The following is an 11,234-nucleotide window of genomic DNA, read 5'->3' as shown; positions in this document are numbered from 1 at the left end:
ATATTATGCAAGACACTCCATCACAACCATGAGAGTCCTTAGTATTCAGTGATTTAATTATTGACTCAATCTCCCCCTTGTCTGTATCACAGAGGAGTATTTCAGACATCAATCTCAGAAAGGTATTTGCTAAGAAATTTGTATGATTTCCTGTTGAAACTAAATTTTTATTTAGCTCGCCAGCAATGCTCAGAAAGTGATTGTTAAATACCGTACATATATCTGATTTATCACTAACGAAAATATTATTACTTAGAACTAACTTTATATCATCGACCTTGTGCTGATGACCAGTCACTCCCTTCACAACTAACCAAATGTCTTTAATTTTATCCTGTGTATAAGCTATTCTATTTGCATATCACATACTTTTTGCCTTGCTAATAACATTTTTAGGCACCTTATAATCCTGTTTGTAAGGGGCTATGGTAGCTCGATTGTGACTACTTCTAACATTTTGATGTAATTCCCGCTATGTTCTACATGATATCCTTATCCCACTAGTCAGCCAACCGGGCTGTCCACGCCTGCTAGTACCCCATTTAGAATGTTCTAATGGAAAACAACTCTCAAAGAGCATGAGAAATGTGTTATGGAAAGCATTGCATTTATCCTCTGTATTATTGGCACTATAAACATCTTGCCACTCTTGTTCCTTGACAAGTTTTAAAAAACTCTCTATTGCTGTTGGATTGACTTTCCTATGTTCTATGTAACTAAATATGACATTGGTTGGAGTAAAAAAACCTTTTAGTGTTAAAATTTGTGCATTATGGTCTGAAAGGCCATTCACTCTTTTACTAACAGAATGCCCATCTAGTAATGAAGAACGAATAAAAATATGGTCTATGACTGTGCTACTGTTCCCCTGCACCCTAGTTGGAAAAAAATACAGTTTGCATCAGATTATATGAATTTAGGAGATCTTCCAACATCATTTTTCTTGGGACCGAGCGAGGTGGCGCAGTGGTTAAGACACTGGACTCACATCCGGGAGGACGACGGTTCAGTCCCGCGTTCAGCCATCCCGATTTAGGTTTTCTGTGATTTCCCTAAATCACTTCAGGCAAATGCCGGGTTATTTCCTCTCAAAGGGCATGGCCGACTTCCTTCCCCATCCTTCCCTAACCCGACGAGACCAATGACCTCGATGTCTGGTCTCCTTCCCCAAACAACCCAACCCCCCTTTTTCTTGCACAATCATATACAAAATTAATATTGAAGTCCCCACATATAACTACTTTCTGGTACTTCCTACAAAAGTGAATCAAGAACCCTCTCTAGCTTAAGCAAAAATGCTCTGAAGTTGGAGTTAGAGGCCCTATAAACAACAGCAATTAGAAGTTTAATTTCACTAAATTCAACAAATGCTGCACAACTTTCAAATATCTGTTCAGTGCAGTGTCGCGACAAGTCTATGGACTCAAATAACATACTGTTTTTTTATGTACAGAGACACTTCCCCACCCCGCAAGGAACTCCTTGAGAAACAGCCAGCTAATCTGTAGCCTGGTAAAGCAAGCCTATAAATTATCAATTTATTGAAGTGGTGCTCTGATGTACCAATAATTTCAGCATTAACATCTATTAGCAGTTCACTAACTTTATCTCTAATAAATCTTATATTTTGATGAAATATGCTAATTCCTTCTTTACTTGGAAACATTACATCCTCTGGAGGAGAGCCCTTAAAGGCACTTCCTTTAAGCAGGTATACCTATCAGCTGACTTCAGTATTAAAAAGGTGCTGCTCTAGCACCAACTACTACAGGAACTTTTCCATGAGTGACACCACTACCGCCACCACCACCCACTACACTGTCACCTATAAGCTTAGGTAGCCTCCCCTTCGCATACCTATTGAGGTGCAGGCCATGCCTAGTGAAACCCAATTTACTGATAGACCCAACTGGTACCACTGAGATGTGATCCATGCCCTCTGTCATCAGTGCACTCTCCAGCCCCTTATTAACGCGCCTAACAGCCGCATTACGGTGTGGCCGATCATGATGCTGAAAGTTTCACGAAAAGCACATTAGTGCCACCAGTTTGAGTAGCTATCTTAACCAAGTCACCACTGACATCATACCCCCTGTCCCTATTGCGACTGCTCCCAGCTCCATCCACTATCACTACCTTATCCTCCTTTGTAAAATTCTTACATAACTCCCCTACGCTTTCAGCCACCTGAGCCAACCCTGCACTAGGCTTCACAATGCTTGTGACCTGGTACTGACTCCACAAAACTTCCTGCAAATGCTACCGTGGGAACTACCTAGCAGCAGAACCTAGGCCTCCTAATTGCTGAGGACTGCTGCAAGTTACCTACATATACAGCTTCACGAGGCTCCTCTCCGCTCAACTCTGACAGTTTGTCGTATCTATTGCATGTATGCAAAGTAAAACTGTCTGACTACCTCCTTTTCCTAGCTATCTTCCTGCCAACTGCCAGTTCCCATTCCCTAGCACCCGTCACCCTCCTCAACTTATCTAGTTCCTTCTTTGCGCATTGTAACTGCACCTGAAGGGCACAGATCTTACACTCCTGCTCCTCTATTAACTTGTTTCTACTACAGATTCTACATTCCCAGGACAGGATCACCCTAAAATTACCACTGACTTCCCCAATGCATTTCCCGCAATGAAAACACTTTGAACAAATCCCACAGTGTAATCCACTACTCACAAACCTACGACAGAACCCACACTTCTCACTCATGATAAAATCTTACAGTTACTAAAAAAAACTATACGTCTACGTTACCAAAGTTCAGTTACAAAAGCAGCACTGTTTAAGAACTAACAACTATGGTCTCGAAATTCTCTAACTACTAAGAAAGCAGCTACTTGTATTAATACTGCTACAACACAGCCGATACCAATACCAGCAAAACTTCACAAAATTATTGGCTAAAACCAAAAAATTAAAACTAAACGCCAGTTCAAAACTAAAGCACGAAATTTACTGAAAACTCTATAAAACACAGCGAGCGAACGATTACAAAAGTTTATTAAGTCATTATTTCACCACAAACGGCAAGCAACACCACTGTAATCCATTCAATTTAATAACTGTATTACAGAGCACAAACAAGTTCGTCAGTACTTAGCCTATAACCGCTACAGATGCAGTGCACGCCGCAAAATGTAAACACACTGATGAGGCGCGAGGCTTAGACGAACCACGAAAGCACACTCACAAATAATAGACCACTCGAGTCAATGCAACAGGAAGAAAGACGGAGGTAAATGAATATCCACTAATAAGTTGCTTTTACGGCTAAAATAATAACACAAACAAACTATAAAATACGTAAATGAAGCCTAAAAGTTATAAAACATTAACAAGCTATTTCAACAGCAGTGCAGCTCACTTGACGTCACACCCATGATGATCTGCCCCCCCCCCCCCCTGGGAAGGTGCATATCTACCCTACACTCGAAATATGCCTATCTGTCCCCCTCAGAAGATATCTGCCTAGCTACCCCCCCCCCCCCCCCTCGGAAGATATCTGTCTACCTACCCCTCCTCGGAAGATCTATGTCAACCTGCACCTACCTCCCCACCCCCTCAGATGATGTCTGTGTACCTACCCAAACCCTTGGAAAATGTCTGTTTACCTAACCCCCCCCCCTCAGAATATGTATGACTACCTACCACTCCCCTCGGAATATGTATGTCTACCTACCCCACTCCTCGGAAGATATCTACCTACACCTCCCACATCGGAAGATGTCATTCCACCTCTCCCTCATTGAAAACTGTCTGTCTCTCATCGCCCCACCACCTAATATGTCATTCTACCTACTTGCCTCCTTAGAAAATATCAGTCTACATAACCCCCCCCCCCCCCCCCCACAGGCGATGTCTGTCTACCTGCCCCATGAAAGACGTCTATCTACTTAACCCCCTCGGCAGATGTCTGCCTACCTCAACCCCCTAAGGAAGATGTTTGTCCACCTACTTCACCCTCTGAAGATGTCTATCTACATCCCCCAGAAAAACTTTCTCCCCACCTCGTAAGATGTCTATCACTCTGGAAGATGTCTCTCAACCCTCCCCCCCCCCCCCCCCCCCCACTCGCTACGCAGATGTCTAACTACCTACCTGCCCTTTCGGAATATGTCTGTCTACCTATCCCAACCCCCATCCAGCCCCCCGCTCAGAAGTTGTTTACCCCTATCATGGAAGATGTCTAGAGACCCCCAAACTTCAGAAGGTGTCTTCCAGCCCTCATCACCATTCGAAAATGTCTACCCCCTTGGAGGATGTCTACTCCCCCTGGAAAATGTCTGTCTACCCATATTGGATGATGTCTGTCTATCTACTCAGCCCCCCTGGAAAGATGTCTGTTAAACTACCACCCCTTGGAATTTGTTTATCTATTATTACCAGCACAAAAGATGTCCATCAACCTACAATCGCCCTCTGAAGATGTCTGTCTACCTGTAGCTCCCGCTTGGAAGATGTCTGTCTACCTACAACAGCCCTCAGAAGATGTCGGTCTACCTATCCCCACATCAGAAAATGTCTGTCTCATCTCCCCGCCCTTGAAATATGTCTGTCTACCTACACTCCCCGTCGGAAATGTCTGTCTACCTAAGCTCCCTCAAAACATGTCCGATTAGCTATCCACCCCAAAAGATGTCTGTCTACCTACCCAACCGCCGGAAGATGTCTGTTTACCTACCCCTCCCCCTCGGAAAATGTCTGTCTCTCATCCCCCCACCAGAGGATATGTCTGTCTACTTACCTGCCCTCCCTCGGAAAGATCTCTGTCTACCTAAACCCACCCCTCAGAAGATGTATGACTACCTACCCCTCCCCTTGGAAGATGTATGTTTTCCTACCCTCCCTTCAGAATATTTCTGCCTACCTATCCTCTATCACGAAGGATGTCTGTCCACCTACAATTCCTTTCAGAATGTGTCTGTCTACATACCCACCCACACTCGGAAGAAGTTTGTCTACCTGCCCACCCCCTCAGGAAATGTCGGTCTACCAACCCCCTTAGAAGATGTCTCTCTACCTGTACCCCTCTGATGACGACTGTCTACCTAACCGCCCTCTGAAGAAGCCTGTCTACCTAACCCCCTTGGAAGATGTCTGCCTACCTACCCCTGTCTTGTGAGATATCTGTCTACATACCCCCCCCCCCCCCCCCACATGATCTGTCTACCTACCCCCCTCCCCCGTCATAAGATGAATGTCTACCTATACTCCTCAGAAGATGTATGCTTATCTACCCCCCCTTCAAATGATTCGATTTTATCCCTCCTGTGGGAGATGTCTGTCTCCCTACCCCTACCTCTGAGGATATCTGTCTACCTACCCCCCCTTTCGGAAGATGTCAAACTTCCACTCCTCTCCGAAGATATCTACTCCCACATCAGAGAATGTCTACACCCCTCTTGGTCTGTCTACCAAAATGCATACTTTGAAAGATGTCTCCCTCCCCTTGAAAGATGTCTGTCTACTGAACTCACCCTCAGAATATGTCTCCTCCTTACTTACCCCCCCCCCCCCACCTTGGAATATGTCTGTCTACCTACCCAATTCCCCATAAGAAGATGACTGTCTACCTTATTCCCCTCAGAAGGTGTATGTCTACATACCACCCCTCAGAACATGTGTGCCTACCTAAAACCCTCGAAAGAGGTCCATCTTCTCCCATCTTGGAAGATATTTATTTACAGCCCTCTTGGAAGATATCTACCCCTGTCTTGGAGGATGACTACCTCCCTCTCGGAGGATGTCTACCCCTCTCTGAAGATATCTGTCTACGTACCCTCCTCTCGAAAGGTATCTCTCCTCCGTCACATGATGTAGGTCTATCAACCCTCAAATGGAAAATGTCTGTCCTCCTAATCCCCCTCGGAAGATGTCTGTGTACCTACCCACCCATGATGTCTGTCTACCTCCCCCTTAGGTATATGTCCGTATACCTACACCCGTTTGGAAGATGTCTGTATACCAAACACCCCTCCGAAGATGACTATCTACCTACCCTGCTTCAGAAGGTGTCAGTCTACCTAACCCCTCCTTGGAAGATGCCTGTCTACAAAACTGCACTGGGAAGATGTCTGCCTACCTAACCCTTTCCACAATTGATGTCTATTTACCAACCCCTCTGCCTCGGAAGATGTCTGCCTTCCTACAAATCTCACAACAGAAGAGGTCTATCTACCTACTTACACCCCTTGGAAGATGTCTCTCTACATAGCCCCAGTCATAAAATATTGTCTACCAACCCATACCTCGGAATATGTCTGTCTATCTACCCCCCAGAAGATGATTGTCTAATTACCCCCTCATCTGAAGATGTCTGTCTACCTAGCCCCCACTTGGAAAATGTATGTCTATGTACACCCCTCGGAAAATGTCTGTCTACCTACGCCCCCTCAGAAGATGTCTGCCTACCTACATGAACTTTTGTATGATGTCTATCTACAATGCCTGCACTTCGAAGATGTTTGGCTACCTACCGCACCCATTGGAATATGTCAGTCTACGTACCCACCACCCATCGGAAGATGTCTGTCCACCTACACATCCCCCTCGGAAGATGTCTGTCTACCTACACCCATCAGAAGATGTTGTCTACTTACCACCATCGGAATATGTCTCTCTACCTATCCCCTCTTGGCAAATGTCATTCTACACCAACCCTCTGAAGAGGTCAGTTTACCTACAACCCCCCAGAAGAAGTCTGTCTACCTACCCCCCCTCTCGAAAAATGTCTATAGTCACCCTACCTCGGACAATGTCTCTCTACCTATGCCCCATCATGGAAGATGTATGTCTACCCACCCACCCATCAGAGGAAGGCTGTCTACTACCATCCCCTCACAGAAGATGTCTGCCAACCAACCCCCTATTGGAAGATGTCTGTCTATCTACCCCACCCCACCTCTTAAGATGTCTGTCTACCAACCCTCCACTTGGAAGATGTCTGTCCTCCTACAACCCCTCAGAAGATGTCAGTCTACCTAGCCCCCTCTCAGACGTTATCTGCCTAAATACCCCTCCTCAGATGGTTTCTGTCTACCTACACCCACAACCCCTCATAATATGAATGTCTACCTAAACCCCTCAGAATCTGTATATTTACCTACCCCACGTCGAATGATTTGTGTCTCCCTATCTCGGAAGATGTCTGTCTCCCTACCCACCCCCTCTGAGGGTGTCTGTATACCTACCCCCCCTTCTCAAAAGTTGTCTCTCTACATTCACCACACATTTGAAGATGTCTATCTATGTACCTCGTCTCGAAAGATACCTATCTATTGCCACCATGGAAGAAAAGTATCTCTCCCCTCTCGGAAGATGTCAGTCTACCACTCCTCTCAGAAGTTATACACTCCCCATCTGAGAATGTCTGCACCCCTCTCGGAGGATGTCTGTCTACCAAACTACATCCTTTAGAAGCTGTTTCCCACCCCTTGGAAGATATCTGTCTTCCAACACCCCCCATCCCCCCATGGAAGATGTCTGTCTACCAAACCCAGCCTCAGAAGATGTCTCCATACCTACCACCACTCAGAAGATGTCTGTCTACCTACCCACCCCCATCAGAAGATGACTGTCGACGTTATCCCCTTCAGAAGATGTCTGTCTACATACCCTCCCTCAGAAGATGTCTGCCTACCTAAGACCAGTGGATGATGGACAACTACCTCCCTCTCAGAGGATGACTACCTCCTCTCTGAAGATATCTGTCTATGTACCCTCCCCTCGAAAGATGTCTCTTCCCCCTCAGATGATGTATGTCTACCAACCCCCACATGGAAAGTGTCTGTCCTTCTAACCCCTTCGGATGATGTCTGTGTACCTACCCACCTGGAAGATGGCGGTCTACCTACCCCCAATCGGGACATGTCTGTCTACCTTCCCCCCTAGGCATATGTCTGTATACCTACAGCCGGCCGTGGTGGTCTCGCGGTTCTAGGCGCACAGTCCGAAACCGTGCGACTGCTATGGTCGCAGGTTCGAATCCTGCCTCGGGCATAGATGTGTGTGATGTCCTTAGTTTAGTTAGGTTTAAGTAGTTCTAAGTTCTAGGGGACTGATGACCACAGCAGTTGAGTCCCATAGTGCTCAGAGCCATTTGAAGCATTTTTTTTATACCTACGCCCTTTCGGAAAATGTCTGTCTACCTACCCCATCACCTCAGAAGATGTAATTCTACTTACCACATCTCGGAAAGTGTCAGTCTACTTATGCCCCACCCTCAGAAACTGTCTGTCTACCTTGCCCCTTTGGAATATGTCAGTTTACCAACCCCACTCAAAAGATGTCTGCTTACCTACTCTCCCATCCAAAGATGTCTGTCTACCTACCACCTCTCGGAGGATTTTGTCTACCCCCTCTCTGAGATGTCTTTCTACATCCCCTTGGAAGATGCCTATCTAAACCCCTAGGAAGATATCCCTCCCTCTAAAAATGCCTACCTAACCCCTTCCACATCGGATGATGCCAATCTCGTCCCTTAGGTTGATGCCTACCCACACCCACCTCATAAGATTATCTATCCATTCCCTCCAAAGATGCCAATCTCCCTCCTCGGAAGAGGTCTATCTACACCCCTCAGAAGATGTGTATCTACCCCTAATCTTGGAAAATGTCTATCTACCCCCCTTAGAAGCTGTCTCCCTACCCCCCATTGAAGATGTCTACCCCCCTTCTGAAGATGTCTATCTACCCAGCCCAGGCGGAAAATATCTATGTATCCCTCCACTCGGATGGTGACAATCAACCAACAGCTCGGAAGATGTCTATCTACCCCACCCTCAGATGACATCTACACCCTCTGGAAGATACCTATCCCCACCTCAGAAGATGTATATCCCCCAGGAGGATGTATATAACCCACCTCATGAAAGATGCCTGTCTACCAACCCCCTCCTCTCGGAATATGTCTGTCTACCTACCCCACCCCTGTAAGATTTCCATCTAGCCCCTCCCCTCAGAGGACGTTTATCCTACACTCAAAAGATTTCTACAGCCTTCCTTCATTTGGAATGTGTCTACTGCCTATTCTGAAGATGTCTGTCTACCTCCAAATTCTAGGAACATGTCTGTATGTCTGTCTTCCTCACAAACTCGGGAAAAGGCTATCTATCCCCCCTATGGAAGAAATCTATCTAACCCTCTCTCGGAAGATGTATACCTACCCTCCTCGCCGAAGATATCTACACCCCATCTTTGAGGAGCTCTATCACCCCATCACGGAAGATGCCTGTTTATCTACCAGAACCCATCGGAAGATGTAAGTGTACATACCATCACTCCCCACAGAACATGTCTGTCTACTTACCGACCATTCTTGGAAGATGTCTGTCTACCCCCCTCCCCCTTTGAAGATGCCTGAATACTCACCTCCCCCAATGGAAGAATACTATCTCCCCCCCTCCCAGAAGATGTCAATCTACCTCTCGAAAATATCTACCTCCCCCCCCCCCCCCCGAAAAATATCAACCCTCTCTCTCGAAGGATATCTGTTTACCTATCCGGCCCGAATCGAAAAATGTCTCCCCCTTGGAAAATGTCTGTCTACCAAGCTCCCTCCTGGAAGACGTCTGTCTAAGAAACAACCACTCAGAAAATGTCTGTCTATCTACCCCTCCTCGGAATTGTTTGTCTACCATTATCACCACAGAAGATGTCTACTCCCTCCCCCCTTGGAAGATGTCTGTCTACCTACCACCCCCTCAGAAGATGTCTGACCACATACCCTGCTTCGGAATATGTCTGTCTACTTACCCCTCGCAGAAGATGTGTGTCTTCCTACCTCCCCACAGAAGATGTAGGTAAACAGATATCTTTCAAGAGGGAGTAGGTAGACAGACATCTTGCAAGGGAGTGATATGTAGACAGAAATTACCAAGGGGTGCGGAAAATTTAGACAGACTTCTTCCGAGGGGGGGGGGGGGGGCGTGGGTATACATACATTTTCTGAGTGTATGTAGGTAGACAATCTTCTGAGGGAGTAGGCAGTAAGGCACCTTCCGAGGGGGGTAGGTAGACAGACATCTCCCATTGGTGGGTTGATAGACAGCCAACTTCCGAGGGGCGTACTTAGACAGACATCTTCTAGAGGGGTAAGTAGACCAACATCTTCCAAGAGGGGGGGGTTAGGTAGACAGACATCCTCAGAGGATAGGGGGGGGGGGGGGGTAGGTAGATAGACATTATCTGTGGAGGTGTGGATAAACAGACATCTTCTGAGGGGTAGGTAGACAGACATTTTCTGAGTTGTGTTATAGGTAGACAGATATCTTCCAAAGGGGGGTAGGTAGACAGAGACTTCCTTGGTGGTAGTTTGAGAGACATCTCCTGATGGGGGGGTTGGTAAACAGACTTCTTCTGAAGAGGGGTAGGTACACAGACATCTACTGTTGGTGCAGGACAGATAGACACAATTCTTCTGAGGCTGGGGATAATAGAAATCTTCCGAAGGAGGGCACATGGACAGATATTTTCCAAGTTGGGCAGGCTGACAGACATCTTCCGGGGGGTAGAAAGACATAGATATTCCAAGGGTGGTAGGTAGACAGACATCATCTGTGCGGTGGAAGGTTGGCAGACATCATCTTAGTTTGGGTATGTAGACAGGCATCTTCCAAGGGGAGGGGGTATATAGGAAGATACCTTCTGAAGGGGATGATAGACATCTTATGGGAGTAGGTAAACAGACATAATTTGTGTGGATTTGATAGACATATATATTGGGAGGGGGTAGTTAGACATCTTCCGAGTGGTGGAAAATAGACAACTTCCAAGGGGGAAGTAGGCATCTTCCTAAGTGAGGGGGCAGGTTGCCTGACATCTTCCATGGGGTAGGTAGCCAATCATCTTCCAAGGATGGGTTGAGTAGACAGATATATTCGATGGGGGGGAGGGGGGTCGGTAGAGAGAGACCTTCCTGGGGTGTAGTTTGACAGACTTCTCCTGATGGAGGGTGCTAAACATACTTCTTCCGAGGGGGGCTGGAAATAGACATTTTCCGAGGGGGCGGGACAGATAGATACACATCTACTGAGCTTGGTGATGTTAGACATTTTCCGAAGGGGGCATGTTGACAGACATTTTCCGAGTTGGGCAGATAGACATATATCTTTGAGGGGGTAGACAGACATACATCTTCCAAGGGTGATAGATATACATTTTCAGAGGGGACGGTATGTTGGCCGACATCTTCTGACGAGGGAGTAGATAGACAATTTCTGAGCTG

Source organism: Schistocerca gregaria, chromosome 3 (genome assembly GCF_023897955.1).
Source record: "Schistocerca gregaria isolate iqSchGreg1 chromosome 3, iqSchGreg1.2, whole genome shotgun sequence".
NCBI lineage: Eukaryota > Metazoa > Arthropoda > Insecta > Orthoptera > Acrididae > Schistocerca > Schistocerca gregaria.
The sequence above is the reverse complement of the archived record's forward strand: the minus strand, read 5'-3'. Positions refer to the sequence as shown.